We start from the raw sequence: 27,902 nt of genomic DNA, 5'->3' as shown, positions 1-27,902 counted from the left end.
CTATGGTGATAGAGGGCATTAGTGGGACTAGTTTGGCATTGATACAGGGCTATGGGGATAGAGCAGGGCAGTGGGATTAGTTTGGGATTGATACAGGGCTATGCGGAGAGAGTGCGGCAGTGGTATTAGTTTGGGGATTGACACAGGGCTATGGGGAGACAGCAGAGCAGTGGGATTAGTTTGGGATTGATACAGGGCTATGGGGAGAGCGGAGCAGTGGGAATAGTTTGGGGATTAATACAGGAATGGGGATAGAGTGGGGCAGTGGGATTAGTGTGGGATTGATAAAGGGCTACGGGGAGAGAGCGGGGCAGTGGGATCTGTTTGGGATTGATACAGGGCTATGGGGAGAGAGCGGGGCAGTGGGATTAGTTTGGGGATTGACACAGGGCTATGGGGAGACAGCAGAGCAGTTGGAATAGTTTGTGATTGAGACAGGGCTATGGAGAGAGAGCAGGGCAGTGGGATTAGTTTGGGATTGATACAGGGCTTTGGGGAGAGAGCGGGGCAGTGGGATTAATTTGGGATTGCTACAGGGCGAAAAGAGGGAGTGTGGCAGTGGGATTAGTTTGGGTTTGATACAGGGCTATGGGGAGAGAGCGGGTCAATGGGATTAGTTTGGGATTGCTACAGGGATATGGGGAGGGATTGGGGCAGTGGAATTAGTTTGGGATTGATACAGGGTTATGGGGAGTGAGAAGGGCAGTGGGATTATTTTGGGATTGATAGAGGGCTATGGGGAGAGAGCGGGGCAGTGGGGTTAGTGTGGCATTGATACAGTTCTATGGTCAGGGAGTCGAGCAGTGGGATTAGTTTGGAATTGATACAGGGCTATGGGGAGAGATCGGGGCAGTGAGACATGTTTGGGATTGATACAGGGCTATGGGGAGAGAGCACGGCAGTGGGATTAGTTTGTGATTGATACAGGGCTATGTTGAGAGAGGGCGTTAGTGGGATTAGTTTGGAATTTATACAGGGGTTTGGTGAGCGAGCAGTTCAGTGGGATGAGTTTGGGATTGCTACAGGGGTATGGGGAAAGAGATGGGCAGTGGGATTAGTTTGGGATTGATACAGGGCTATGGGGAGAGAGATGGGCAGTGGGATTAATTTGGGATTGATACAGGGCAAAAAGAGGGAGTGCGGCAGTGGGATTAGTTTGGGATTGATACAGGGCTATGTTGAGAGAGGGCGTTAGTGGGAATAGTTTGGGATTGCTACAGGGATATGGGGAGGGATTGGGGCAGTGGAATTAGTTTGGGATTGATACAGGGTTATGGGGAGTGAGAAGGGCAGTGGGATTATTTTGGGATTGATAGAGGGCTATAGGGGAGATTTCGGGGAAGTGGGGCTAGTTCGGGATTGATACAGGGCTATGGACAGGGAGTGGGGCAGTGGGATTAGTTTGGGATTGATACAGGGCTATGGAGAGAGAGCGGGGCAGTGGGATTAGTTTAGGATTGCTACAGGGCTATGGAGAGCGAGTGGGGCCATGGGATTAGTTTGGGATGGATACAGGGCTATGGGGAGGGAGTGAGGCAGTGGGATTAGTTTGGGAATGATACAGGGCTATGGGGAGAGAGCGGGGCAGTGGGATTTGTTTGGGATGGATACAGGGCTATGGAGGGCAAGTGGGGCAGTGGGATTAGTTTGGGATGAATACTGGGCTATGGTGAGAGAGCGGGGCAGTGGGACTATTTTGGGTTTGATACACGGCTATGGGCGGAGAGTGGGATACTGGGATTAGTTTGGGATTGCTTCAGCGCGATGGGGAGAGCGGGGCAGTGGGATTTGTTTGGGATGGATACAAGGCCATGGAGAGGGAGTGGGGCAGTGGGATTAGTTTGGGATTGATACAGGGTTATGGGGAGAGAGCGGGACAGTGGGATTACTTTGGGATTGATACAGGGCTATGGGGGGAGAGCAGCGCAGTGGGATTAGTTTGGGACTAATACAGGTCATGCGGAGAGAGCGGGGCAATGTGAGTAGATTAGGATTGATACAGGGCTATGAGGGGAGAGCGGGGCAGTGGGACCAGTTTAGGATTGATACAGGGCTATGGGGAGAGCGCGGGGCAGTGGGATTAATTTGGGATTGATACAGGGCTATGGAGAGCGAGTGCGGCAGTGGGATTAGTTACGGATTGATACAGGGCTATGGACAGGGAGTGGGGGAGTGGGAGTAGTTTGGAATTGCTACAGGGCTGTTGGGAGAGATCGGAGCAGTGGGACTAGTTTGGGATTGATTCAGCGCGATGGGGAGAGCGGGGCAGTGGGATTTGTTTGGGATGGATACAAGGCCATGGAGAGGGAGTGGGGCAGTGGGATTAGTTTGGGATTGATACAGGGTTATGGGGAGAGAGCGGGACAGTGGCATTAGTTTCGGATTGATACAGGGCTATGGGGAGGGAGTGGGGCAGTGGGACTAGTTTGGGATTGACACAGGACTCTGGGGAGATAACGGGGCAGTGGGATAAATTTGGGATTGATACAGGGCTATGGGGAGAGAGCGGGGCAGTGGGATTACTTTGGAATTGATACAGGGTTATGGGGGGAGAGCAGGGCAGTGGGACTAGTTTAGGATTGATACAGGGCTATCGGGAGGGATCAGGGCAGTGGCACTAGTTTGGGATTGATACAGGGCTATGGACAGGGAGTGGGGCAGTGGGAGTAGTTTGGGATTGATACAGGGCTATGGAGAGAGAGCGGGGTAGTGGGATTAGTTTTGGATTGATACAGGGCTATGGACAGGGAGTGGGGCAGTGGGAGTAGTTTGGGATTGATACAGGGCTATGGGGAGGGAGCGGGGCAGTAGGACTAGTTTGGGATTGACACAGGGCTGTGGGGAGAGAGCTTGGCAGTGGGATAAATTTGGGATACATACAGGGCTATGGGGAGAGAGCGGGGGAGTGGGATTACTTTGGGATTGATACAGGGATATGGGGGGAGAGCAGGGCAGTGGGATTTGTTTGGGACTGATACAGGGCCATGGGGAGAGAGCGGGGCGGTGGGACTAGTTTGGGATTGATACAGGGCTATGGAGAGAGAGCGGGGTAGTGGGATTAGTTTTGGATTGATACAGGGCTATGGACAGGGAGTGGGGCAGTGGGAGTAGTTTGGGATTGATACAGGGCTATGGGGAGGGAGCGGGGCAGTAGGACTAGTTTGGGATTGACACAGGGCTGTGGGGAGAGAGCTTGGCAGTGGGATAAATTTGGGATACATACAGGGCTATGGGGAGAGAGCGGGGGAGTGGGATTACTTTGGGATTGATACAGGGATATGGGGGGAGAGCAGGGCAGTGGGATTTGTTTGGGACTGATACAGGGCCATGGGGAGAGAGCGGGGCAGTGGGAGTAGATTAGGATTGATACAGGGCTATGGGGAGAGAGCAGGGCAGTGGCAGTAGTTTGGGATTGATACAGGGCAATGGGGAGAGAGCGGGGCGGTGGGACTAGTTTGGGATTGATACAGGGCTATTTGGGGTGAGAAGGGCATTCGGATTATTTTAGGATGTATTCAGGGGTATGGGGAGAGAGCGGGGCAGTGGGATTAGTTTGGGATTGATACAGCGCTATGGGGAAAAAGCAGAGCAGTGGGATTAGTTTGGGATTGATACAGGGCTATGGGGAGAGCGGGGCAGTGGGAATAGTTTGGGGATTGATACAGGTATGGGGAGTGAGTGGGGCAGTGGGATTAGTGTGGGATTGATAAAGGGCTACAGGGAGAGAGCGGGGCAGTGGGATTAGTTTGGGATTGATACAGGGCTATGGGGAGAGAGCGGGGCAGTGGGATTTGTTTGGGGATTGACACAGGGCTACGGGGAGACAGCAGAGCAGTGGGATTAGTTTGTGATTGATGCAGGGCTATGGGGAGAGGGCGGGGCAGTGGGATTAGTCTGGGATTGATGCAGGGGTATGGGGAGAGAGATGGGCAGTGGGATTAGTTTGGAATTGATACAGGGCTAGGGGGAGAGAAATGGGCAGTGGGATTAATTTGGGATTGATACAGGGCAAAAAGAGGGAGTGCGGCAGTGGGATTAGTTTGGGATTGATACAGGGTTTTGGGGAGAGAGCGGGGCAGTGGGATTAATTTGGGATTGATACAGGGTTATGGGAAGTGAGCAGGGCATTGGGATTAGTTTGGGATTGCTACAGGGCGAAAAGAGGGAGTGCGGCAGTAGGATTAGTTTGGGTTTGATACAGGGCTATGGGGAGGGCGGGTCAATGGGATTAGTTTGGGATTGATGCAGGGCTATGGGGAGTGAGAAGGTCAGTGGGATTAGTTTGGAATTTATACAGGGGTATGGTGAGAGCAGGTCAGTGGGATGAGTTTGGGATTGCTACAGGGGTATGGGGAGAGAGATGGGCAGTGGGATTAGTTTGGGATTGATACAGGGCTATGGGGAGAGAGATGGGCAGTGGGATTAATTTGGGATTGATACAGGGCAAAAAGAGGGAGTGCGGCAGTGGGATTAGTTTGGGATTGATACAGTGCTATGGTGAGAGAGGGTGTTAGTGGGACTAGTTTGGGATTGATACAGGGCTATGGGGAGGGAGTGGGGCATTGGGATTAGTTAGGGATTGAAACAGGGCTTTGGGGAGAGAGCGGGGCAGTCGGATTTATTTGGGATTGATACAGGGTTATGGGGAGTGAGAAGGGCAGTGGGATTATTTTGGGATTGATAGAGGGCTATGGGGAGAGAGCGGGGCAGTGGGGTTAGTGTGGCATTGATACAGTTTTATGGTGAGGGAGTGGAGCAGTGGGATTAGTTTGGGACTGATACAGGGTTATGGGGAGAGATCGGGGCAGTGAGACTAGTTTGGGATTGATACAGGGCTATGGGGAGAGACCACAGCAGTGGGATTAATTTGGGATTGATACAGGGCTTTGGGGAGAGAGCGGGGCAGTGGGATTAGTTTGGGATTGATACAGGGCTTTGGGGAGAGAGCGGGGCAGTGGGATTAATTTGGGATTGATACAGGGTTATGGGGAGGGACAAGTGCAGTCGTATTATTTTGGGATTGAAACAGGGCTATGGGAAGATAACGGGGCAGTAGGACTAGTTTACGATAGATACAGGGCTATGGGGAGCGAGCGGCGCAGTGGGATTAGTTTGGGATTGATACAGGGCTATGGGGAGAGAGCAGGGCAGTGGGATTAGTTTGGGATTGACACAGGGCAAAAAGAGGGAGTGCAGAAGTGGGATTAGTTTTGGATTGATACATGGCTATGGTGATAGAGGGCATTAGTGGGACTAGTTTGGCATTGATACAGGGCTATGGGGATAGAGCAGGGCAGTGGGATTAGTTTGGGATTGATACAGGGCTATGCGGAGAGAGTGCGGCAGTGGTATTAGTTTGGGGATTGACACAGGGCTATGGGGAGACAGCAGAGCAGTGGGATTAGTTTGGGATTGATACAGGGCTATGGGGAGAGCGGAGCAGTGGGAATAGTTTGGGGATTAATACAGGAATGGGGATAGAGTGGGGCAGTGGGATTAGTGTGGGATTGATAAAGGGCTACGGGGAGAGAGCGGGGCAGTGGGATCTGTTTGGGATTGATACAGGGCTATGGGGAGAGAGCGGGGCAGTGGGATTAGTTTGGGGATTGACACAGGGCTATGGGGAGACAGCAGAGCAGTTGGAATAGTTTGTGATTGAGACAGGGCTATGGAGAGAGAGCAGGGCAGTGGGATTAGTTTGGGATTGATACAGGGCTTTGGGGAGAGAGCGGGGCAGTGGGATTAATTTGGGATTGCTACAGGGCGAAAAGAGGGAGTGTGGCAGTGGGATTAGTTTGGGTTTGATACAGGGCTATGGGGAGAGAGCGGGTCAATGGGATTAGTTTGGGATTGCTACAGGGATATGGGGAGGGATTGGGGCAGTGGAATTAGTTTGGGATTGATACAGGGTTATGGGGAGTGAGAAGGGCAGTGGGATTATTTTGGGATTGATAGAGGGCTATGGGGAGAGAGCGGGGCAGTGGGGTTAGTGTGGCATTGATACAGTTCTATGGTCAGGGAGTCGAGCAGTGGGATTAGTTTGGAATTGATACAGGGCTATGGGGAGAGATCGGGGCAGTGAGACATGTTTGGGATTGATACAGGGCTATGGGGAGAGAGCACGGCAGTGGGATTAGTTTGTGATTGATACAGGGCTATGTTGAGAGAGGGCGTTAGTGGGATTAGTTTGGAATTTATACAGGGGTTTGGTGAGCGAGCAGTTCAGTGGGATGAGTTTGGGATTGCTACAGGGGTATGGGGAAAGAGATGGGCAGTGGGATTAGTTTGGGATTGATACAGGGCTATGGGGAGAGAGATGGGCAGTGGGATTAATTTGGGATTGATACAGGGCAAAAAGAGGGAGTGCGGCAGTGGGATTAGTTTGGGATTGATACAGGGCTATGTTGAGAGAGGGCGTTAGTGGGAATAGTTTGGGATTGCTACAGGGATATGGGGAGGGATTGGGGCAGTGGAATTAGTTTGGGATTGATACAGGGTTATGGGGAGTGAGAAGGGCAGTGGGATTATTTTGGGATTGATAGAGGGCTATAGGGGAGATTTCGGGGAAGTGGGGCTAGTTCGGGATTGATACAGGGCTATGGACAGGGAGTGGGGCAGTGGGATTAGTTTGGGATTGATACAGGGCTATGGAGAGAGAGCGGGGCAGTGGGATTAGTTTAGGATTGCTACAGGGCTATGGAGAGCGAGTGGGGCCATGGGATTAGTTTGGGATGGATACAGGGCTATGGGGAGGGAGTGAGGCAGTGGGATTAGTTTGGGAATGATACAGGGCTATGGGGAGAGAGCGGGGCAGTGGGATTTGTTTGGGATGGATACAGGGCTATGGAGGGCAAGTGGGGCAGTGGGATTAGTTTGGGATGAATACTGGGCTATGGTGAGAGAGCGGGGCAGTGGGACTATTTTGGGTTTGATACACGGCTATGGGCGGAGAGTGGGATACTGGGATTAGTTTGGGATTGCTTCAGCGCGATGGGGAGAGCGGGGCAGTGGGATTTGTTTGGGATGGATACAAGGCCATGGAGAGGGAGTGGGGCAGTGGGATTAGTTTGGGATTGATACAGGGTTATGGGGAGAGAGCGGGACAGTGGGATTACTTTGGGATTGATACAGGGCTATGGGGGGAGAGCAGCGCAGTGGGATTAGTTTGGGACTAATACAGGTCATGCGGAGAGAGCGGGGCAATGTGAGTAGATTAGGATTGATACAGGGCTATGAGGGGAGAGCGGGGCAGTGGGACCAGTTTAGGATTGATACAGGGCTATGGGGAGAGCGCGGGGCAGTGGGATTAATTTGGGATTGATACAGGGCTATGGAGAGCGAGTGCGGCAGTGGGATTAGTTACGGATTGATACAGGGCTATGGACAGGGAGTGGGGGAGTGGGAGTAGTTTGGAATTGCTACAGGGCTGTTGGGAGAGATCGGAGCAGTGGGACTAGTTTGGGATTGATTCAGCGCGATGGGGAGAGCGGGGCAGTGGGATTTGTTTGGGATGGATACAAGGCCATGGAGAGGGAGTGGGGCAGTGGGATTAGTTTGGGATTGATACAGGGTTATGGGGAGAGAGCGGGACAGTGGCATTAGTTTCGGATTGATACAGGGCTATGGGGAGGGAGTGGGGCAGTGGGACTAGTTTGGGATTGACACAGGACTCTGGGGAGATAACGGGGCAGTGGGATAAATTTGGGATTGATACAGGGCTATGGGGAGAGAGCGGGGCAGTGGGATTACTTTGGAATTGATACAGGGTTATGGGGGGAGAGCAGGGCAGTGGGACTAGTTTAGGATTGATACAGGGCTATCGGGAGGGATCAGGGCAGTGGCACTAGTTTGGGATTGATACAGGGCTATGGACAGGGAGTGGGGCAGTGGGAGTAGTTTGGGATTGATACAGGGCTATGGAGAGAGAGCGGGGTAGTGGGATTAGTTTTGGATTGATACAGGGCTATGGACAGGGAGTGGGGCAGTGGGAGTAGTTTGGGATTGATACAGGGCTATGGGGAGGGAGCGGGGCAGTAGGACTAGTTTGGGATTGACACAGGGCTGTGGGGAGAGAGCTTGGCAGTGGGATAAATTTGGGATACATACAGGGCTATGGGGAGAGAGCGGGGGAGTGGGATTACTTTGGGATTGATACAGGGATATGGGGGGAGAGCAGGGCAGTGGGATTTGTTTGGGACTGATACAGGGCCATGGGGAGAGAGCGGGGCGGTGGGACTAGTTTGGGATTGATACAGGGCTATTTGGGGTGAGAAGGGCATTCGGATTATTTTAGGATGTATTCAGGGGTATGGGGAGAGAGCGGGGCAGTGGGATTAGTTTGGGATTGATACAGCGCTATGGGGAAAAAGCAGAGCAGTGGGATTAGTTTGGGATTGATACAGGGCTATGGGGAGAGCGGGGCAGTGGGAATAGTTTGGGGATTGATACAGGTATGGGGAGTGAGTGGGGCAGTGGGATTAGTGTGGGATTGATAAAGGGCTACAGGGAGAGAGCGGGGCAGTGGGATTAGTTTGGGATTGATACAGGGCTATGGGGAGAGAGCGGGGCAGTGGGATTTGTTTGGGGATTGACACAGGGCTACGGGGAGACAGCAGAGCAGTGGGATTAGTTTGTGATTGATGCAGGGCTATGGGGAGAGGGCGGGGCAGTGGGATTAGTCTGGGATTGATGCAGGGGTATGGGGAGAGAGATGGGCAGTGGGATTAGTTTGGAATTGATACAGGGCAAAAAGAGGGAGTGCGGCAGTGGGATTAGTTTGGGATTGATACAGGGTTTTGGGGAGAGAGCGGGGCAGTGGGATTAATTTGGGATTGATACAGGGTTATGGGAAGTGAGCAGGGCATTGGGATTAGTTTGGGATTGCTACAGGGCGAAAAGAGGGAGTGCGGCAGTAGGATTAGTTTGGGTTTGATACAGGGCTATGGGGAGAGCGGGTCAATGGGATTAGTTTGGGATTGATGCAGGGCTATGGGGAGTGAGAAGGTCAGTGGGATTAGTTTGGAATTTATACAGGGGTATGGTGAGAGCAGGTCAGTGGGATGAGTTTGGGATTGCTACAGGGGTATGGGGAGAGAGATGGGCAGTGGGATTAGTTTGGGATTGATACAGGGCTATGGGGAGAGAGATGGGCAGTGGGATTAATTTGGGATTGATACAGGGCAAAAAGAGGGAGTGCGGCAGTGGGATTAGTTTGGGATTGATACAGTGCTATGGTGAGAGAGGGTGTTAGTGGGACTAGTTTGGGATTGATACAGGGCTATGGGGAGGGAGTGGGGCATTGGGATTAGTTAGGGATTGAAACAGGGCTTTGGGGAGAGAGCGGGGCAGTCGGATTTATTTGGGATTGATACAGGGTTATGGGGAGTGAGAAGGGCAGTGGGATTATTTTGGGATTGATAGAGGGCTATGGGGAGAGAGCGGGGCAGTGGGGTTAGTGTGGCATTGATACAGTTCTATGGTGAGGGAGTGGAGCAGTGGGATTAGTTTGGGACTGATACAGGGTTATGGGGAGACAGTAGAGCAGTTGGAATAGTTTGTGATTGAGACAGGGCTATGGAGAGAGAGCAGGGCAGTGGGATTAATTTGGGATTGATACAGGGCTTTGGGGAGAGAGCACGGCAGTGGGATTAGTTTGGGATTGATACAGGGCTTTGGGGAGAGAGCGGGGCAGTGGGATTAGTTTGGGATTGATACAGGGCTTTGGGGAGAGAGCGGGGCAGTGGGATTAATTTGGGATTGATACAGGGTTATGGGGAGGGACAAGTGCAGTCGTATTATTTTGGGATTGAAACAGGGCTATGGGGAGATAACGGGGCAGTAGGACTAGTTTACGATAGATACAGGGCTATGGGGAGCGAGCGGCGCAGTGGGATTAGTTTGGGATTGATACAGGGCTATGGGGAGAGAGCAGGGCAGTGGGATTAGTTTGGGATTGACACAGGGCAAAAAGAGGGAGTGCAGAAGTGGGATTAGTTTTGGATTGATACATGGCTATGGTGATAGAGGGCATTAGTGGGACTAGTTTGGCATTGATACAGGGCTATGGGGATAGAGCAGGGCAGTGGGATTAGTTTGGGATTGATACAGGGCTATGCGGAGAGAGTGCGGCAGTGGTATTAGTTTGGGGATTGACACAGGGCTATGGGGAGACAGCAGAGCAGTGGGATTAGTTTGGGATTGATACAGGGCTATGGGGAGAGCGGAGCAGTGGGAATAGTTTGGGGATTAATACAGGAATGGGGATAGAGTGGGGCAGTGGGATTAGTGTGGGATTGATAAAGGGCTACGGGGAGAGAGCGGGGCAGTGGGATCTGTTTGGGATTGATACAGGGCTATGGGGAGAGAGCGGGGCAGTGGGATTAGTTTGGGGATTGACACAGGGCTATGGGGAGACAGCAGAGCAGTTGGAATAGTTTGTGATTGAGACAGGGCTATGGAGAGAGAGCAGGGCAGTGGGATTAGTTTGGGATTGATACAGGGCTTTGGGGAGAGAGCGGGGCAGTGGGATTAATTTGGGATTGCTACAGGGCGAAAAGAGGGAGTGTGGCAGTGGGATTAGTTTGGGTTTGATACAGGGCTATGGGGAGAGAGCGGGTCAATGGGATTAGTTTGGGATTGCTACAGGGATATGGGGAGGGATTGGGGCAGTGGAATTAGTTTGGGATTGATACAGGGTTATGGGGAGTGAGAAGGGCAGTGGGATTATTTTGGGATTGATAGAGGGCTATGGGGAGAGAGCGGGGCAGTGGGGTTAGTGTGGCATTGATACAGTTCTATGGTCAGGGAGTCGAGCAGTGGGATTAGTTTGGAATTGATACAGGGCTATGGGGAGAGATCGGGGCAGTGAGACATGTTTGGGATTGATACAGGGCTATGGGGAGAGAGCACGGCAGTGGGATTAGTTTGTGATTGATACAGGGCTATGTTGAGAGAGGGCGTTAGTGGGATTAGTTTGGAATTTATACAGGGGTTTGGTGAGCGAGCAGTTCAGTGGGATGAGTTTGGGATTGCTACAGGGGTATGGGGAAAGAGATGGGCAGTGGGATTAGTTTGGGATTGATACAGGGCTATGGGGAGAGAGATGGGCAGTGGGATTAATTTGGGATTGATACAGGGCAAAAAGAGGGAGTGCGGCAGTGGGATTAGTTTGGGATTGATACAGGGCTATGTTGAGAGAGGGCGTTAGTGGGAATAGTTTGGGATTGCTACAGGGATATGGGGAGGGATTGGGGCAGTGGAATTAGTTTGGGATTGATACAGGGTTATGGGGAGTGAGAAGGGCAGTGGGATTATTTTGGGATTGATAGAGGGCTATAGGGGAGATTTCGGGGAAGTGGGGCTAGTTCGGGATTGATACAGGGCTATGGACAGGGAGTGGGGCAGTGGGATTAGTTTGGGATTGATACAGGGCTATGGAGAGAGAGCGGGGCAGTGGGATTAGTTTAGGATTGCTACAGGGCTATGGAGAGCGAGTGGGGCCATGGGATTAGTTTGGGATGGATACAGGGCTATGGGGAGGGAGTGAGGCAGTGGGATTAGTTTGGGAATGATACAGGGCTATGGGGAGAGAGCGGGGCAGTGGGATTTGTTTGGGATGGATACAGGGCTATGGAGGGCAAGTGGGGCAGTGGGATTAGTTTGGGATGAATACTGGGCTATGGTGAGAGAGCGGGGCAGTGGGACTATTTTGGGTTTGATACACGGCTATGGGCGGAGAGTGGGATACTGGGATTAGTTTGGGATTGCTTCAGCGCGATGGGGAGAGCGGGGCAGTGGGATTTGTTTGGGATGGATACAAGGCCATGGAGAGGGAGTGGGGCAGTGGGATTAGTTTGGGATTGATACAGGGTTATGGGGAGAGAGCGGGACAGTGGGATTACTTTGGGATTGATACAGGGCTATGGGGGGAGAGCAGCGCAGTGGGATTAGTTTGGGACTAATACAGGTCATGCGGAGAGAGCGGGGCAATGTGAGTAGATTAGGATTGATACAGGGCTATGAGGGGAGAGCGGGGCAGTGGGACCAGTTTAGGATTGATACAGGGCTATGGGGAGAGCGCGGGGCAGTGGGATTAATTTGGGATTGATACAGGGCTATGGAGAGCGAGTGCGGCAGTGGGATTAGTTACGGATTGATACAGGGCTATGGACAGGGAGTGGGGGAGTGGGAGTAGTTTGGAATTGCTACAGGGCTGTTGGGAGAGATCGGAGCAGTGGGACTAGTTTGGGATTGATTCAGCGCGATGGGGAGAGCGGGGCAGTGGGATTTGTTTGGGATGGATACAAGGCCATGGAGAGGGAGTGGGGCAGTGGGATTAGTTTGGGATTGATACAGGGTTATGGGGAGAGAGCGGGACAGTGGCATTAGTTTCGGATTGATACAGGGCTATGGGGAGGGAGTGGGGCAGTGGGACTAGTTTGGGATTGACACAGGACTCTGGGGAGATAACGGGGCAGTGGGATAAATTTGGGATTGATACAGGGCTATGGGGAGAGAGCGGGGCAGTGGGATTACTTTGGAATTGATACAGGGTTATGGGGGGAGAGCAGGGCAGTGGGACTAGTTTAGGATTGATACAGGGCTATCGGGAGGGATCAGGGCAGTGGCACTAGTTTGGGATTGATACAGGGCTATGGACAGGGAGTGGGGCAGTGGGAGTAGTTTGGGATTGATACAGGGCTATGGAGAGAGAGCGGGGTAGTGGGATTAGTTTTGGATTGATACAGGGCTATGGACAGGGAGTGGGGCAGTGGGAGTAGTTTGGGATTGATACAGGGCTATGGGGAGGGAGCGGGGCAGTAGGACTAGTTTGGGATTGACACAGGGCTGTGGGGAGAGAGCTTGGCAGTGGGATAAATTTGGGATACATACAGGGCTATGGGGAGAGAGCGGGGGAGTGGGATTACTTTGGGATTGATACAGGGATATGGGGGGAGAGCAGGGCAGTGGGATTTGTTTGGGACTGATACAGGGCCATGGGGAGAGAGCGGGGCAGTGGGAGTAGATTAGTATTGATACAGGGCTATGGGGAGAGAGCAGGGCAGTGGCAGTAGTTTGGGATTGATACAGGGCAATGGGGAGAGAGCGGGGCGGTGGGACTAGTTTGGGATTGATACAGGGCTATTTGGGGTGAGAAGGGCATTCGGATTATTTTAGGATGTATTCAGGGGTATGGGGAGAGAGCGGGGCAGTGGGATTAGTTTGGGATTGATACAGCGCTATGGGGAAAAAGCAGAGCAGTGGGATTAGTTTGGGATTGATACAGGGCTATGGGGAGAGCGGGGCAGTGGGAATAGTTTGGGGATTGATACAGGTATGGGGAGTGAGTGGGGCAGTGGGATTAGTGTGGGATTGATAAAGGGCTACAGGGAGAGAGCGGGGCAGTGGGATTAGTTTGGGATTGATACAGGGCTATGGGGAGAGAGCGGGGCAGTGGGATTTGTTTGGGGATTGACACAGGGCTACGGGGAGACAGCAGAGCAGTGGGATTAGTTTGTGATTGATGCAGGGCTATGGGGAGAGGGCGGGGCAGTGGGATTAGTCTGGGATTGATGCAGGGGTATGGGGAGAGAGATGGGCAGTGGGATTAGTTTGGAATTGATACAGGGCTAGGGGGAGAGAAATGGGCAGTGGGATTAATTTGGGATTGATACAGGGCAAAAAGAGGGAGTGCGGCAGTGGGATTAGTTTGGGATTGATACAGGGTTTTGGGGAGAGAGCGGGGCAGTGGGATTAATTTGGGATTGATACAGGGTTATGGGAAGTGAGCAGGGCATTGGGATTAGTTTGGGATTGCTACAGGGCGAAAAGAGGGAGTGCGGCAGTAGGATTAGTTTGGGTTTGATACAGGGCTATGGGGAGGGCGGGTCAATGGGATTAGTTTGGGATTGATGCAGGGCTATGGGGAGTGAGAAGGTCAGTGGGATTAGTTTGGAATTTATACAGGGGTATGGTGAGAGCAGGTCAGTGGGATGAGTTTGGGATTGCTACAGGGGTATGGGGAGAGAGATGGGCAGTGGGATTAGTTTGGGATTGATACAGGGCTATGGGGAGAGAGATGGGCAGTGGGATTAATTTGGGATTGATACAGGGCAAAAAGAGGGAGTGCGGCAGTGGGATTAGTTTGGGATTGATACAGTGCTATGGTGAGAGAGGGTGTTAGTGGGACTAGTTTGGGATTGATACAGGGCTATGGGGAGGGAGTGGGGCATTGGGATTAGTTAGGGATTGAAACAGGGCTTTGGGGAGAGAGCGGGGCAGTCGGATTTATTTGGGATTGATACAGGGTTATGGGGAGTGAGAAGGGCAGTGGGATTATTTTGGGATTGATAGAGGGCTATGGGGAGAGAGCGGGGCAGTGGGGTTAGTGTGGCATTGATACAGTGTTATGGTGAGGGAGTGGAGCAGTGGGATTAGTTTGGGACTGATACAGGGTTATGGGGAGACAGTAGAGCAGTTGGAATAGTTTGTGATTGAGACAGGGCTATGGAGAGAGAGCAGGGCAGTGGGATTAGTTTGGGATTGATACAGGGCTTTGGGGAGAGAGCGGGGCAGTGGGATTAATTTGGGATTGCTACAGGGCGAAAAGAGGGAGTGTGGCAGTGGGATTAGTTTGGGTTTGATACAGGGCTATGGGGAGAGAGCGGGTCAATGGGATTAGTTTGGGATTGCTACAGGGATATGGGGAGGGATTGGGGCAGTGGAATTAGTTTGGGATTGATACAGGGTTATGGGGAGTGAGAAGGGCAGTGGGATTATTTTGGGATTGATAGAGGGCTATGGGGAGAGAGCGGGGCAGTGGGGTTAGTGTGGCATTGATACAGTTCTATGGTCAGGGAGTCGAGCAGTGGGATTAGTTTGGAATTGATACAGGGCTATGGGGAGAGATCGGGGCAGTGAGACATGTTTGGGATTGATACAGGGCTATGGGGAGAGAGCACGGCAGTGGGATTAGTTTGTGATTGATACAGGGCTATGTTGAGAGAGGGCGTTAGTGGGATTAGTTTGGAATTTATACAGGGGTTTGGTGAGCGAGCAGTTCAGTGGGATGAGTTTGGGATTGCTACAGGGGTATGGGGAAAGAGATGGGCAGTGGGATTAGTTTGGGATTGATACAGGGCTATGGGGAGAGAGATGGGCAGTGGGATTAATTTGGGATTGATACAGGGCAAAAAGAGGGAGTGCGGCAGTGGGATTAGTTTGGGATTGATACAGGGCTATGTTGAGAGAGGGCGTTAGTGGGAATAGTTTGGGATTGCTACAGGGATATGGGGAGGGATTGGGGCAGTGGAATTAGTTTGGGATTGATACAGGGTTATGGGGAGTGAGAAGGGCAGTGGGATTATTTTGGGATTGATAGAGGGCTATAGGGGAGATTTCGGGGAAGTGGGGCTAGTTCGGGATTGATACAGGGCTATGGACAGGGAGTGGGGCAGTGGGATTAGTTTGGGATTGATACAGGGCTATGGAGAGAGAGCGGGGCAGTGGGATTAGTTTAGGATTGCTACAGGGCTATGGAGAGCGAGTGGGGCCATGGGATTAGTTTGGGATGGATACAGGGCTATGGGGAGGGAGTGAGGCAGTGGGATTAGTTTGGGAATGATACAGGGCTATGGGGAGAGAGCGGGGCAGTGGGATTTGTTTGGGATGGATACAGGGCTATGGAGGGCAAGTGGGGCAGTGGGATTAGTTTGGGATGAATACTGGGCTATGGTGAGAGAGCGGGGCAGTGGGACTATTTTGGGTTTGATACACGGCTATGGGCGGAGAGTGGGATACTGGGATTAGTTTGGGATTGCTTCAGCGCGATGGGGAGAGCGGGGCAGTGGGATTTGTTTGGGATGGATACAAGGCCATGGAGAGGGAGTGGGGCAGTGGGATTAGTTTGGGATTGATACAGGGTTATGGGGAGAGAGCGGGACAGTGGGATTACTTTGGGATTGATACAGGGCTATGGGGGGAGAGCAGCGCAGTGGGATTAGTTTGGGACTAATACAGGTCATGCGGAGAGAGCGGGGCAATGTGAGTAGATTAGGATTGATACAGGGCTATGAGGGGAGAGCGGGGCAGTGGGACCAGTTTAGGATTGATACAGGGCTATGGGGAGAGCGCGGGGCAGTGGGATTAATTTGGGATTGATACAGGGCTATGGAGAGCGAGTGCGGCAGTGGGATTAGTTACGGATTGATACAGGGCTATGGACAGGGAGTGGGGGAGTGGGAGTAGTTTGGAATTGCTACAGGGCTGTTGGGAGAGATCGGAGCAGTGGGACTAGTTTGGGATTGATTCAGCGCGATGGGGAGAGCGGGGCAGTGGGATTTGTTTGGGATGGATACAAGGCCATGGAGAGGGAGTGGGGCAGTGGGATTAGTTTGGGATTGATACAGGGTTATGGGGAGAGAGCGGGACAGTGGCATTAGTTTCGGATTGATACAGGGCTATGGGGAGGGAGTGGGGCAGTGGGACTAGTTTGGGATTGACACAGGACTCTGGGGAGATAACGGGGCAGTGGGATAAATTTGGGATTGATACAGGGCTATGGGGAGAGAGCGGGGCAGTGGGATTACTTTGGAATTGATACAGGGTTATGGGGGGAGAGCAGGGCAGTGGGACTAGTTTAGGATTGATACAGGGCTATCGGGAGGGATCAGGGCAGTGGCACTAGTTTGGGATTGATACAGGGCTATGGACAGGGAGTGGGGCAGTGGGAGTAGTTTGGGATTGATACAAGGCTATGGAGAGAGAGCGGGGTAGTGGGATTAGTTTTGGATTGATACAGGGCTATGGACAGGGAGTGGGGCAGTGGGAGTAGTTTGGGATTGATACAGGGCTATGGGGAGGGAGCGGGGCAGTAGGACTAGTTTGGGATTGACACAGGGCTGTGGGGAGAGAGCTTGGCAGTGGGATAAATTTGGGATACATACAGGGCTATGGGGAGAGAGCGGGGGAGTGGGATTACTTTGGGATTGATACAGGGATATGGGGGGAGAGCAGGGCAGTGGGATTTGTTTGGGACTGATACAGGGCCATGGGGAGAGAGCGGGGCAGTGGGAGTAGATTAGGATTGATACAGGGCTATGGGGAGAGAGCAGGGCAGTGGCAGTAGTTTGGGATTGATACAGGGCAATGGGGAGAGAGCGGGGCGGTGGGACTAGTTTGGGATTGATACAGGGCTATTTGGGGTGAGAAGGGCATTCGGATTATTTTAGGATGTATTCAGGGGTATGGGGAGAGAGCGGGGCAGTGGGATTAGTTTGGGATTGATACAGCGCTATGGGGAAAAAGCAGAGCAGTGGGATTAGTTTGGGATTGATACAGGGCTATGGGGAGAGCGGGGCAGTGGGAATAGTTTGGGGATTGATACAGGTATGGGGAGTGAGTGGGGCAGTGGGATTAGTGTGGGATTGATAAAGGGCTACAGGGAGAGAGCGGGGCAGTGGGATTAGTTTGGGATTGATACAGGGCTATGGGGAGAGAGCGGGGCAGTGGGATTTGTTTGGGGATTGACACAGGGCTACGGGGAGACAGCAGAGCAGTGGGATTAGTTTGTGATTGATGCAGGGCTATGGGGAGAGGGCGGGGCAGTGGGATTAGTCTGGGATTGATGCAGGGGTATGGGGAGAGAGATGGGCAGTGGGATTAGTTTGGAATTGATACAGGGCTAGGGGGAGAGAAATGGGCAGTGGGATTAATTTGGGATTGATACAGGGCAAAAAGAGGGAGTGCGGCAGTGGGATTAGTTTGGGATTGATACAGGGTTTTGGGGAGAGAGCGGGGCAGTGGGATTAATTTGGGATTGATACAGGGTTATGGGAAGTGAGCAGGGCATTGGGATTAGTTTGGGATTGCTACAGGGCGAAAAGATGGAGTGCGGCAGTAGGATTAGTTTGGGTTTGATACAGGGCTATGGGGAGGGCGGGTCAATGGGATTAGTTTGGGATTGATGCAGGGCTATGGGGAGTGAGAAGGTCAGTGGGATTAGTTTGGAATTTATACAGGGGTATGGTGAGAGCAGGTCAGTGGGATGAGTTTGGGATTGCTACAGGGGTATGGGGAGAGAGATGGGCAGTGGGATTAGTTTGGGATTGATACAGGGCTATGGGGAGAGAGATGGGCAGTGGGATTAATTTGGGATTGATACAGGGCAAAAAGAGGGAGTGCGGCAGTGGGATTAGTTTGGGATTGATACAGTGCTATGGTGAGAGAGGGTGTTAGTGGGACTAGTTTGGGATTGATACAGGGCTATGGGGAGGGAGTGGGGCATTGGGATTAGTTAGGGATTGAAACAGGGCTTTGGGGAGAGAGCGGGGCAGTCGGATTTATTTGGGATTGATACAGGGTTATGGGGAGTGAGAAGGGCAGTGGGATTATTTTGGGATTGATAGAGGGCTATGGGGAGAGAGCGGGGCAGTGGGGTTAGTGTGGCATTGATACAGTTTTATGGTGAGGGAGTGGAGCAGTGGGATTAGTTTGGGACTGATACAGGGTTATGGGGAGAGATCGGGGCAGTGAGACTAGTTTGGGATTGATACAGGGCTATGGGGAGAGACCACAGCAGTGGGATTAATTTGGGATTGATACAGGGCTTTGGGGAGAGAGCGGGGCAGTGGGATTAGTTTGGGATTGATACAGGGCTTTGGGGAGAGAGCGGGGCAGTGGGATTAATTTGGGATTGATACAGGGTTATGGGGAGGGACAAGTGCAGTCGTATTATTTTGGGATTGAAACAGGGCTATGGGGAGATAACGGGGCAGTAGGACTAGTTTACGATAGATACAGGGCTATGGGGAGCGAGCGGCGCAGTGGGATTAGTTTGGGATTGATACAGGGCTATGGGGAGAGAGCAGGGCAGTGGGATTAGTTTGGGATTGACACAGGGCAAAAAGAGGGAGTGCAGAAGTGGGATTAGTTTTGGATTGATACATGGCTATGGTGATAGAGGGCATTATTGGGACTAGTTTGGCATTGATACAGGGCTATGGGGATAGAGCAGGGCAGTGGGATTAGTTTGGGATTGATACAGGGCTATGCGGAGAGAGTGCGGCAGTGGTATTAGTTTGGGGATTGACACAGGGCTATGGGGAGACAGCAGAGCAGTGGGATTAGTTTGGGATTGATACAGGGCTATGGGGAGAGCGGAGCAGTGGGAATAGTTTGGGGATTAATACAGGAATGGGGATAGAGTGGGGCAGTGGGATTAGTGTGGGATTGATAAAGGGCTACGGGGAGAGAGCGGGGCAGTGGGATCTGTTTGGGATTGATACAGGGCTATGGGGAGAGAGCGGGGCAGTGGGATTAGTTTGGGGATTGACACAGGGCTATGGGGAGACAGCAGAGCAGTTGGAATAGTTTGTGATTGAGACAGGGCTATGGAGAGAGAGCAGGGCAGTGGGATTAGTTTGGGATTGATACAGGGCTTTGGGGAGAGAGCGGGGCAGTGGGATTAATTTGGGATTGCTACAGGGCGAAAAGAGGGAGTGTGGCAGTGGGATTAGTTTGGGTTTGATACAGGGCTATGGGGAGAGAGCGGGTCAATGGGATTAGTTTGGGATTGCTACAGGGATATGGGGAGGGATTGGGGCAGTGGAATTAGTTTGGGATTGATACAGGGTTATGGGGAGTGAGAAGGGCAGTGGGATTATTTTGGGATTGATAGAGGGCTATGGGGAGAGAGCGGGGCAGTGGGGTTAGTGTGGCATTGATACAGTTCTATGGTCAGGGAGTCGAGCAGTGGGATTAGTTTGGAATTGATACAGGGCTATGGGGAGAGATCGGGGCAGTGAGACATGTTTGGGATTGATACAGGGCTATGGGGAGAGAGCACGGCAGTGGGATTAGTTTGTGATTGATACAGGGCTATGTTGAGAGAGGGCGTTAGTGGGATTAGTTTGGAATTTATACAGGGGTTTGGTGAGCGAGCAGTTCAGTGGGATGAGTTTGGGATTGCTACAGGGGTATGGGGAAAGAGATGGGCAGTGGGATTAGTTTGGGATTGATACAGGGCTATGGGGAGAGAGATGGGCAGTGGGATTAATTTGGGATTGATACAGGGCAAAAAGAGGGAGTGCGGCAGTGGGATTAGTTTGGGATTGATACAGGGCTATGTTGAGAGAGGGCGTTAGTGGGAATAGTTTGGGATTGCTACAGGGATATGGGGAGGGATTGGGGCAGTGGAATTAGTTTGGGATTGATACAGGGTTATGGGGAGTGAGAAGGGCAGTGGGATTATTTTGGGATTGATAGAGGGCTATGGGGAGAGAGCGGGGCAGTGGGGTTAGTGTGGCATTGATACAGTTCTATGGTCAGGGAGTCGAGCAGTGGGATTAGTTTGGAATTGATACAGGGCTATGGGGAGAGATCGGGGCAGTGAGACATGTTTGGGATTGATACAGGGCTATGGGGAGAGAGCACGGCAGTGGGATTAGTTTGTGATTGATACAGGGCTATGGGGAGAGAGCAGGGCCGTGGGATTAGTTTGGGATTGACAGAGGGCAAAAAGAGGGAGTGCAGAAGTGGGATTAGTTTGGGATTGATACATGGCTATGGTGATAGAGGGCATTAGTGGGACTAGTTTGGGATTGATACAGGGCTATGGGGATAGAGCAGGGCAGTGGGATTAGTTTGGGATTGAAACAGGGCTATGGGGAGAGAGCGGGGCAGTGGGATTAGTTTGGGATTGATACAGGGCTATGGACAGGGAGTGGGGCAGTGGGATTAGTTCCGGATTGATTCAGGGCTATGGGGACAGATCGGAGAAGTGGCATTAGTTTGTGATTAATACAGGGCTATGGACAGGGAGTGTGGCAGTGGGATTAGTTTGGTATTGATATAGGGCTATGGGGAGAGATCGGCGCAATGGGGTTACTGTGGGATTGATACAGTTCTATGGAGAGGGAGTGGAGCAGTGGGATTAGTTTGGGATTGATGCAGGGCTATGGGGGAGAGTGGGGCAGTGGGATTAGTTTGGGATTGATTCAGCGCGATGGAGAGAGCGGGCAGTGGGATTTGTTTGGGATTGATACAGGGCTATGGGGAAACAGCAGAGCAGTGGGATTAGTTTAGGGATTGACACAGGTCTCTGGGGAGACAGCAGAGCAGTGGGATTAGTTTGTGATTGAGACAGGGCTATGGGGAGAGAGCAGGGCAGTGGGGTTAGTTTGGGATTGATACAGGGTTATGGGGTGAGAGTGGAGGCACTGGGAATAGGTTGGGGATTGATACAGGTTATGGGGAGAGAGTGGGGCAGTGGGATTAGTGTGGGATTGATACAGGGCTATGGGGAGAGGGCGGTGCAGTGGGATTAGTCTGGGATTGATGCAGGGATATGGGGAGTGAAATGGGCAGTGGGATTAAATTGGATTGATACAGGGCAAAAAGAGGGAGTGCGGCAGTGGGATTAGTTTGGGATTCATACAGGGCTTTGGGGAGAGAGCGGGGCAGTGGGATTAGTTTGGAATTGATGCAGGGCTATGGGGATAAAATGGCGCAGAGTGACCATTTTGGGATATAATCAGGGCTATGGGGAGAGAGCGGGGCAGTGGGATTAGTTTGGGATTGATACAGGGCTATGGGGAGAGCGGGGCAGTGGGAATAGTTTGGGATTGATACAGGGCTATGGGGTGAGAGCGGAGCAGTGGGATTAGTTTGGGAATGATACGGTGTGAGGAGTAGGATGGAAAACAATCCCCCAGGGTTCCTGTTCCTGGGAACCATCCATGACGTTTTCTGGATATATGTTGATCACCACCTTCGGGCAAGTACATGATCCCATTGGACGTAACAGGGCACGTTCTCCCTGCAGCCCACAGTCAGCATTCATCCATCAACCAACACCGTCAAAGGGAAAAAACACCTCGAATGTACGGGCTCATGTGCCAGCTTGATGTTTGTGGGATCTTGCTGTGCATGCAATCCTGAGCCCGTCTGGCTGTGCTTCCAGATTCTTCCCACTTTTCCTCACCACAGAATAGAAACCAGCAAAGGCGGGAGGCTATCGCAACACGGGATAGGGTAACAGTGGGTGGAGATCACTTATCCGGTTGGCAGTTGCCAGAGTAGGAAAGTCAAACCAAGTGTGGCATCAAAGAGCCCTAACAAAGCCGGAGTCAGTGGGAATCAGGGGGAAAACTCTCCGTTGTTTGGAGTTATACCGAGCACATATGGCTGTGGTTGTTGGAGGTCAGTCATCTGAGCTCCAGGACATCACTGCAGGCGTTCCTCAGGGTAGTGTCCTCAGCCCAACCATCTTCAGCTGCTTCACCAATGACCTTCCTTCTACCATAAGATCAGAATTGGGGATGTTCGTTTGCACGATGTTCAGCACCATTCGCGACTCCTCAGATACTGAAGCAGCCCATGTCCAAATGCAGCAAGACCTAGACAATATCCAGACTGGGGCTGACAAGTGGCAAGTGACATTCGCGCCACACAAGTGTCAGGCAATGACCATCTTCAACAAGAGAGCATCTAACCATCACCCCTTGGTGTTCAATGGCATTACCATCACTGAATCCCCCACTATCAACATCCTGGGGGGTTACCATTGACCAGAAACTGAACTGGACCAGCCATATAAATACTGTGGCTACAAAAGCAGATCAGAGGCTGGGAATCCTGTGGAGAGTAACTCACATCCTGACTCCCCCCACAAAGTCTGTCCACCATCTACACGGCACAAGTCAGGAGTGCGATGGGACACTCCCCACTTGCCTGGGTGAGTGCAGCTCCCACAACACTCAAGAAGCTCGACACCGTCCAGGACAAAGCAGCCCCCGCTCGATCGGCACCCCATCCACCAACATTCGCTCCCTCCACCACCGACGCACAGTAGCAGCAGTGTGTACCATCTGCACTGCAGCAACTCACTCAGGCTCCTTCGACAACACCTTCGAAACCCACGACCGCTACCATCCAGAAGGGCAAGGGCAGCAGACACATGGGTACACTACCACCTGGAAGTTCCCCTCCGAGCCACACTCGCCGTCCCGACTTGGAAATATACCGGCCGTTCCTTCACTGTCGCCGGGTCAAAATCCTGGGAACTCCCTCCCTACACCACAGTGGACTGCAGCGGCTCGAGAAGGCGGCTCACCCACAACCACCTTCTCAAGGGGGCAATGAGGGGATGGGGTATGGGACGTGCTGGCGATGCCCACGTCCCGTGAACGAATAAATGAAAGGGTGATGTCGCTGTTGGGGAGGGTTCTTGAGGCAATACACCGGGACAAAATTAACGGTCTTGGAAAAACTTTTGCTTCCTCGTCGAATGCCAGCATGGGTTTGTTCCCGCCGTGCCGTGCGCCCGACCAACTTGGCAACGCTTTCGAGAGAGAGAGAGCGCCGAAGAGATTGACGAGAAGCATTCGAGGGCCTTCAGCGCCGTGGGTAGGCCGGAGAAGCCGGGGCTGTTTTCCCTCGGAGAAGAGGAGGCCGTGACGGGGGCGGCAGGTCTGATAAGAGGTGTTCAAAACCGCGAGCGGTCTGAACGGAAGGATGGCGAACGAGAGGGGCGTGGAGCTAAGGCGACGGGCGACAAGGAGCGACGGGGGTGACGAGGAGGAACTAGGGCCCGGGACAGGGGTCTGGAAGCTATTAATTTATATAATTTTGGAAAATATTTTTCTTTCAAAATAGAGGTTAGGTCCGTGTGTGTGTCCCAATCGGATTAAAGCCAGCTGGTCTGCGATGTGCACTGGCTTTGACGTGTGAGAGGGGTAGGCCTGCATTGGCACGTGCGCCGAGGAGCTCTCCAATCTCCCTGAGGCACCGAGACCTTAAAGTGATCAAATAAGAGGTTTGTCAATTTATCGAAACACGTCCCCTCTCGTGTGACCGTCTCGCCTGGCTGGGGGGGGGTGTGTGAAGGTTGTGGGGGGTGGGAGGGGTCATGTTTTTATGTTTATGAGCCAGTTCTTTAATTTATCGAATGAAAGTTTGGGAAGCCTCATCCCGCTGGCGGGTGAGGCTTCCTGAAAAAAAAACGCGGAGGCCGCTTGGTCTTCCCCGCCAACCCGGCCAACCTGCCCGGCAAGCCCACTCGGCCAACCCGCCCGCCCAGCCAACCCGCCCGGCAAACCCGCCAACGCACCTGGCCAACCCGCCCGGCCAACCCGCTCACCCCGCCTGGCCAACCCGCCCGCCCGGACTTTGAGCAGAAGAGCCCCGGGGGGGAGGCCATTAAATCAGGGGAGCTCGTTCAAAAGATGCCGGCAGAGGCAGGATGGGCCGGGCGGCCTCTTTCTCCGCGCTGCTTCCTTCACGGTCCGATGACTGACCCCCCGCTGCAGGGGTGCCTCCAGGCCGCGGCTGCCCTGCTCACCCTCTCCGCAGATCCAGCTGAGAGCTCCAGGGGCGATCTGAGGACCCACCGTCTCAACGCACTGGCCCGGAGGGAAGGCCGGGCCTCTCCCACTCCTCCTCTGGCTCTTGTGACAGAGGCAGGGCTCAGCAGGGCTGGTTACCAGCCGGGTAGCTCAGTAAACACAGCGCAAACACATGAACAAAATCCCCGGCCGGGAGGAGCCGGTTTTAACCCAGAGCCCGAGTCAAACCTCTGCTGCCACTGTACCTGCCCAGGGAGTGTTTAATGGGGACAGTGTAGAGGGAGCTTTACTCTGTATCTAACCCCGTGCTGTACCTGTCCTGGGAGTGTTTGATGGGGACAGTATAGAGGGAGCTTTACTCTGTATCTAACCCCGTGCTGTACCTGTCCTGGGGGGAAAACTCTCCGCTGGTTGGAGTCATACCTGGCACAAAGGAAGATGGTTGTGATTGTTGGAGGTCAGTCATCTGAGCTCCAGGACATCACTGCAGGAGTTCCTCAGGGTAGTGTCCTCGGCCCAACCATCTTCAGCTGCTTCACCAATGACCTTCCCCCCAACAAGGGTGACTGCACAATGTTCAGTTCCCTTTGTAACTCCTCAGCTGGGCCAAAATCCTGGGAATTCCCTCCCTAACAGCACAGTGGGTGTACCTACACCACAGGGACTGCAGCGGCTCAAGAAGGCGGCTCACCCACCACCTGCTCGAGGGGGTAATTAGGGATGGGCCATAAATGCTGGACCCGGCCCAGCGACCCCCACATCCCGTGAATGTTCAAAACAGGGAAAGAGGGAGGAGCCAAGCGGCAAGACAACAGCAACAGACTTGACAATTATGTGTGGTCATGCAGCCTTGACCAGTTTTAGCCATGGAAAGTCATGCAACAAAGGTCTATAAGACCAGAAGAATGAGGAGCAGAAGGAGGCCATTCGGCCCCTCGAGGCTGCTCCCCCCATTCGATAAGATCGTGGCTGACCTGATTGTGGTCTCAACCCCACTTTCCTGCCTGTCCCTCCCTCCCCTATAACCCTCGACTCCCTCGTCGATCAAAACTCTGTCTAATTCAGCCTCGGATATATTCAGTGACCCGGCCTCCGCCGCTCTCTGGTGGAAGAGAATCCCACAGACTGACCACCCACTGAGAGAAGAAATTCCTCATCGTCTCCGTCTTCAATAGGAGACCCCACCCCCCTTATTTTTAAACTGTGCCCCTCTCGTTCTAGATTTCCTCCACCCCATGAGGGGGGAAACATCCTCTCAGCATGCACCCTGTCAAGCCCCCTCCCCCTTCAGGATCTTATCTGTCTCAATAAGATCACCTCTCGTTCTTCTAAACTCCAATGGGTACCGGCCCAACCCGCTCAACCTTTCCCTGCTGTATGTAAATTGGCCGCACCATTCGCTCGTACTACGCCAAGGGCCGCGTTTCAAAGGTTTCCCATTGTCTGTGAAGAGCCCTGGGGAAGTGGGAGGTGATATATCGTATAAGTTAACCTGTTTGAATCTGGTACGATTCCCAGTTCCTTATGCTGGAGTGTCAATGGGACAGGCTGCTGATGGCTGGCAAGGGCAGGTTTAATAGAGGGCTTTCTGTACTGCAGTGAATTCTGGGATAGCACAGCCACCATTGCTCCCATCCCTATTCTCTCTATTTCATTATCTCTCTCTGCTTTTCTCTGCCTCTCTCACAAGCATAGGGCTGGACGTTACTTCCCCACCCCTCCCAATCCCCGGCCACCACCTTCTCAAGGGGGCAATAAATGCCAGCCCAACCAGTGGAGCCCACATTCAATGAATGAATTTAAAAACATTGTAGTAGCATCCCCTGCCTTCAAATATGCTCCAGTGATGCACCCCCCACCCCCCCCCCCCCCCAACTCGGCGTTGGGCGGCTGCTGCCCAGCTCGCACCTTTTCCACAGGAGCACGGGCGCGATGGAACCCTGCCGTTCGGCCAGGGAGGCGTCACCTCGCCCTGTGCGCTGAACCATGCCTCACCCACTGAGACCTCCCTACCCCACTTTCCCCTCCCCGCAATCCCAGTGTCTCTAACTCCCCACCACCCTCCATCACTCCCCCACCCTCCCCTGCCCCTATCTCCTCCCGTCCATCACTCCCCTCATCTCCTCCCCTCCCTCCATCACTCCCCTTCCCCACCCCCCTCTCCCCTCTCTGCAATCCCAGTGTCTCCACTTCCCCCAGCCGTGACGCCCCAGCGGACGAGCCGTTAAACCCAGGGGCCCCGCCTGCCCTTATGGTTGCTTTTGGGAGAGGACCTTTGGGGAAGGATCTCCTCCCCCCACACTGCCTACGCCCCCCCAAACCCCCAACCATCCGCCTACTCCCACTCCCCCAGGGCCCATATCTAATCCGACCAGCCCCGCGAAAGGCAGAACGACCTGGCCGCTCCCTCAGCGCCGACGGTGGGATCCTGCTGTGCGTAAATTGGCTGCCCTCCTCCAGGCAAGTGGGGAGTATGCCATTGCACTCCTGACTTGTGCCTTGTAGATAGTGGACAGGCTTTGGGGAGTCAGGAGGTGAGTGACTCTCCGCAGGATTCCCAACCTCCGACCTGCCCGCGTAGCCACAGGATTTATATGGCTGGTCCAGTTCAGTTTCTGGTCAATGGTAACCCCCAGGATGTTGATAGTGGGGGATTCAGTGATGGTAATGCCATTGATTGTCAAGGGGCAATGGTTAGATTCTCTCTTGTTGGAGATGGTCATTGACTGTTACTTGCCAACTGTTACTTGCCACTTGTCAGCTCAAAGCCTGGATGTTGGTGCTTACTGCCTGGCTGGCAAATTGGAGGGTACATGGTGCCTAGCGTGACCCACATTGCACGGAACACCAAACCTGCTAAGTAAAAGGGAGGCGTGTGGATACTGTCCGTCTCAGGTTCAGCGGCTAAAAGGTAATAAGTCCCTCTCATCTGGTACGGTCTGGCCTGTGTGTGTGTGTGTGAGACACAAGAACACCAGGCCATTCGGCCCATCGAGCCTGCTCCGCCATTCAATACGATCGTGGCCGTTCGTGGGGAGGTTGAGCTCCGACTCCATGTTCCCACCCGCTCCCCGTATCCCTCGACCCCCCCACCCCCTCACTGAGAGAGTCTGGAAATCTATCCGTCCCAGCCTCGAATGTATTCGACGATGCAGCGTCAGCAACCCCCCTGGAGTGGAGAATCCCAAAGATTCACAAACCCCTCTGAGTGAAGAAATTCCTCCTCGCCTCAGTCCCCAAAATGTCCGGCCCCCTCCCCCCGAGACTCTGCCACTCACCTCCCTACCCCGATCCCGGGTGTTTTAGAGAACAGCCGGAGAACAATCTCTGGGCGTCAGCCCTGTCGAAACCCCCATTCAGAACCGCATAGGTCCCAACCAGGTCGCTCGTAGAATCCGAGCCCAGTTTAGCCCACCTCCCCCAACTCCTCCACTCCCCCCGGGGACCCATTCAGTGAATCTACCCCTGACCGCCTCTGAGGCGAGTCTGTCCTTCCGTCAAACGCGGAGACCAAAGGGCACAGCGCGTGCTCCGCTCCGGACACGGTCGCACCAAAACCCT

The 27,902-nt window shown here is 53.1% G+C and overlaps 1 long non-coding RNA gene across 1 annotated transcript in view; it reads right to left on the bottom strand.

Annotated features, from left to right (window-relative positions):
- The window catches only part of LOC144694402 (uncharacterized), a 1,120,079-nt gene that overhangs the window by 507,872 nt on the left and 584,305 nt on the right, over positions 1 to 27,902 (bottom strand). The gene's annotated exons all lie outside the window — the stretch shown is intronic.

This window comes from Cetorhinus maximus, chromosome 20 (assembly GCF_964194155.1).
Source record: "Cetorhinus maximus chromosome 20, sCetMax3.hap1.1, whole genome shotgun sequence".
In the NCBI taxonomy this organism is placed as follows: Eukaryota; Metazoa; Chordata; class Chondrichthyes; order Lamniformes; family Cetorhinidae; genus Cetorhinus; species Cetorhinus maximus.
This window is presented reverse-complemented; position numbering and strand designations above follow the sequence as displayed.